This window comes from Macrobrachium rosenbergii, chromosome 6 (genome assembly GCF_040412425.1).
Source record: "Macrobrachium rosenbergii isolate ZJJX-2024 chromosome 6, ASM4041242v1, whole genome shotgun sequence".
NCBI classification, from domain to species: domain Eukaryota; kingdom Metazoa; phylum Arthropoda; class Malacostraca; order Decapoda; family Palaemonidae; genus Macrobrachium; species Macrobrachium rosenbergii.
Window position 1 is genome coordinate 40454012 of NC_089746.1, and position 5000 is coordinate 40459011.

Sequence of the window (5000 nt, forward strand, 5' to 3'; positions counted from 1 at the left end):
CCTAACTCCCTCTATTCTCGGTCTTTTTAAGCGCTTAAGTACCCTGGTGCTTAGCTTTATGGTCTAATTTTCATGTTTCATTCATTCATTCCAAACATAAAAATTAAGTTCCCACTTCAGCATTAGATTATATGTGTTTCGAGCTTGTTTCAAATTTTGGTTACTTACGTAACTTTGTGATAGAGAATCACCCACTTAGAGAGAAAACTCCCTCGATATTGGTAACGATCACACCTTGTTCATCATTATTGGTTAGGGTTTTCGAGACACCACTTTAAGCATGAAGTTACGCAGTAACAGGTGGAGCTTTAGAACTTTCGTTACGAATTTTGATATCTTACAATTGAAATTGTGGGAAATTCAGGATCAAAATGTGGTCTACAACGATGAAACTCGTGCAGGAAAGTTATAATAAACAATAATGCACGGAATATTTTCTATCCTTTGGAGATTTTTTCCAGTAAGTTTCATAGCATTGCCTGTAAAACAAGAGAGCGTCTTGCAGTGAACTCGAGTCAGACTCTGGTTAGCGACAGTTGCCCCCCTGTAACTTTTTATAACCTTCCAGTGTTATCTGGAACGAGACGAATATCTGGTTCCGATAATCTAATGATGTGGTTTATGTAGATAGCAAACAAGATTGGTCCTCGGGTTATTGGTTTAGGGATGCCTGGTTTAATTCTTGAGCGCTTAGTATTACCTAACGCCCGCTGCGTTCGGTAGCTCGGTAGCTCTTGGAAATTTAAATTTGACCGACTCAAGTATACCGGTTTGCTTCCCGGACCACCTCGGTCACCAGTAGAGATCGCATTGATAAAAGAAACGAAGAAGGTATTTGAGTTATTTACAGTAATGGAAAAATTTTCCTTGCATGATTTCTTTAGGAGAATTCGATTTTACTGAAATGTTTATTATTTTGAAATATAGACTTAAAAATTTTGTTTTGCTGATGCTCTCTCTCTCTCTTTCTCTCATTATATATATATATATATATATATATATATATATATATATATATATATATATATATATATATATATATATATATATACATATATACATATATATATAGTATATGTATATCTATACGTATACATACTGTGTTTATATATAATACATATGTGTATATATCTTTCTTAGTGTTCCTGTTTATTAAACGTTCAAAATTACCAAATGAACATAGAAAGCGAGCTTATTACCGTAGTTACTTATAGAAAACTCACTCTTAATTCCCTGTACAGTACTAACTAAATGTAGTAGGGGTCAATTTTTCACGATCAGGTCTTATATGTTCGTGAAATGAAGTTTCTGTAACAGCAATATCATAGTAACAATAAAATCAAAATCAAGATTATATTTATAACAAGAAGTAAGTTTTAAATTTCTGTGTAAAAACTTTACCTATAAATTTTACGGTCAGATAAAAGTATTGGACGTACGTTTTTCACAATTAGTGATCGAACGCTGGCAAAACTTAATTTGTAACGCTTATGTAATACTACACTTATATATAATGCTGACAACTGGATTTTAAAGCAATCAAACAATATATAATTGCGCTCGATTTAATAAGGTAGTTCATTTTCTGAATAAGTGGCTCTAAATGAAGGATTTTCACTGATCAAGTCAGGGTAAATTTGTCAATAGTAGTAAACTATCTTATGATAAATTTGACAGTTTTTGTAATCCCAACGTAGGGGTAATGACTGTGTACTCGGAAGATTTTTTAATAGTCTTCATTTTCTGAATTTTCACAGGGAATTTGTATATGTTGGTGAGCTTAAACAAAGTTTATTATTATTATTGTTACTACAGTCATGTAGTTTTGAATTATGCATATCGTAAAGAGGCAACGTTGCTGATTAAGCTGCCTTCATACCTGCACGGGCTCTTGCATTAACGAGACAATAAACACATGCAACTTACGTCAGTGAAAACCGGCCTGTGAGAGGCAGGCAATGTCTGGTCACAATTAGCAATGTCTTAGAATTAAAAGAAATCCTGACAAACGACGATACTTTGGGAAATTAAGAGGTGAAAGACGATGAATGGGTTAAGGGGGGAAACGGTAGACAGGGTAATTAAAGCAGTGACAAATTGTGGAAAAACGGGAGTTGTTTTGTTGGTCTTTCAGCTAGACGTTAATGCAGCTTGCCACGAGACAGAGAGAGAGAGAGAGAGAGAGAGAGAGAGAGAGAGAGAGAGAGAGAGAGAGAGAGAGAGAGAGAAATTGGTGATTTTTTTTTTAGACATGACTTGAGACAGTAATGCATTTCGATAGAGAGCGAGTAGGTGATATTCTGCTACTTGGGGCATTAATGCATCTTGAGAGAGAGAGAGAGAGAGAGAGAGAGAGAGAGAGAGAGAGAGACTGGTTTTTTATTTCATCGGGGCATTGTTTGCTGTCTTGAAAGAAAGGGAGAGAGAGAAAAAAAATGTATGTTGTCTGTGTGAGCCCACATCAGAGAGAATGAATATATTCTGGGGATTAAAATAAATTTACCTTGAACAACTCACAGTGAAAATTTATTAAAATAGCTCCTGGCAGTTGCTGTTAATTAAAGTGCTAAGAAGACGTCTCTTGTTTTCAGTACTGTGTGCCTTTAAACATGAAGTTATGGTTTCTTTAATCAGTGATACTAATCTTCCTAATTTAAACTAGTCGGATTAAAATTCATTTTTTATGCAACGAGATTTCTGTTGCAAATAATAAACCTATTATAAATTTTAAAGCCTTAGGTTTGATAATTGAAAATTTATTGCCTTTTCACACTGATGGATGAGTGTCCATTTTACATTTTTATCCGATTTCCGGTGCTGTTAATAGTATCGTGCCTTCCTTGAGCAGCTGTTTTATTTGACTATAATGCTGAGTTTGCTGTTTCCTTTTTTTTCTTTCTTTCTTTTGATCACTTCCGGCATTCTCATTGTCTTTGGGAATGCTACAACACATTTCTTGTAGTTCGACGTGCTTTCTAACTTTGCCTTTGAATTTAGTGTTAGCGAAAATTCAGAATTTGTCTGGTCATGTCAAATAAGAAGGAATGTATGAGCACACAAATTGATTGCTGCTATATTTTTGAGTTATTGAAAGGGCTAAAATAAATTATTCATATACTTAAGATAAGCGGAGTTTTTAAATAATGCGTATTTTAAAGGAATTATTACTAAACGTTTAATATTCATATCACGTTGACTTGCAACAGTATCAAAATGTAAACTGTTACATAATTTGCAGCAATAACCACATTTCTTCCCTGGGCCCTGAAGCTGTCCTTCCTCTATAATCTTGTTTCTCCACCTCTAGTTTCAGGTTACGTAGTTTGGTGACCTTCTCTCCTAGCCTGAAAACAGCTCTTTCTAGATCACTCTTCCATTTGCAAGGTCACCTTTGTCACTTGATAAGGTTTAGGAGGCTCTTGAAGTTCTTCGTGAAGATCGAGACTTGTTTCTTCTTCTTTCTTGTTTTTATTATCATTTTCTTCTTGTGACGATTCTGCGTCAGTGTTATGGCTGCATCATGTAAAATAGATGTAGGATGAATGCAAGTTGTATAATTGTATCATTTAATTTCATAGACGAAAGTAATATTCATGATAAATTTCCTGCGAGATATTTGATAATGATGCAACAGTTATTTACAACATTCACTCATTTAACAGGAATGTTTTAGGAAAAGTAACATTCTAAAATGTTTTCAGAGTTCTCATACATCTTACCAGTAAATTACTAACACCAGCGTTGACACGTATTATTATATAAGTGTTATCCAAAGAAATAATGTATTGCTCTGCACTTTCAAGAGTAACAAAACCAAGACGAAGGAAACCAGAAAGTTGTGCTGAAGGGCACACCCGTTAGTATTTTTGTGTACGATGCAATAGAAACTTTATTGCTTGTTTGTAAGGTCTGCTATTAATTCATATTTCACAAAACGACAAACTTAGGACAGCAACAAAATGGTCAAGGTAGGAACAAATGAGCAATAGTATTTGAAGACTTTTTCCATTTCGTATCTGATCAGTATACTTAATCATTGTAAAATTAATGTTAATAATTTCGATAATTTTATCGCACAAAAAAAATTTGCTTAAACGACCCTATTCTTTATTTCGACGAACATGTAAAGTACAAAAGACACCCCATTGTTTTTCCTCACAGGCTTGAAGGATGGTTTTGGCTGCACTTCCAGCCGAGAATAGTAAAACTTAACATTATTTTCTCTGTAAATATTGGCTTTTGCGGCTGACTGACACTGAAACTTTTGTATATGTTAACTAACCCGACGGTGATCCTCCTAACGTCAGTAAATCCCCCCCCCCCCCATCCCCTTCATCCGAATGCCTTCTGGTTCCCCAGGCCTTGAGCGAGTCGACGACGACTCTGCAGTCTCCGGAGAAGTGCCAAAACCAACACGCAGGTGATGATTGCAAAAGGTGGAGAATTAATGCCAGGATCAAGTGTCAAAGACCTCGGCCAAAATAGAATATTGACGAAAGTTCATCTGTCATTGGCCATGCTCTGGGAAGACGAGATGCTTATGAAACGAAAGTGGTTGTTATTCATTATGTCCTTGCATCCTCAAGGCAGACAGACAAGCATGGCTCCAAGTGGTTGTTATTTACTGTCCCCCCTTATATCCTCAACACATTCAAGCACAAGTTAAGTGGTTGGTATTTATCTTATTTTTTATAAACAAAACACAAACACACACACTCACGAAAACAACACCTTGGGTATTGTTATTAATTATCCCCTTATAACCTCAGTGTCAAAAACAGCCTAAGTTTTTTTTATTTATTTCCACCTTATATCCTCACTAGAGGCATTCACATACAAACAGGCAGGACTGGAGTGAATGTCATTCACACTGGGAGGCCTGAGTTACTGAATATACTTATTCTCTATTTTTATAATGTGTCATCTTCAGAATCTGTTGTTATTATTATTATTACTACTACTACTACTATTATTATTATTATTATTATTATTATTATTAT

At 35.0% G+C, this 5000-nt stretch overlaps 1 protein-coding gene across 8 annotated transcripts in view; it reads left to right on the top strand.

Moving 5' to 3' along the window:
• Positions 1 to 5000, top strand: part of LOC136839462 (thrombospondin type-1 domain-containing protein 4-like) — a 795787-nt gene that overhangs the window by 313754 nt on the left and 477033 nt on the right. The window lies entirely within an intron of this gene.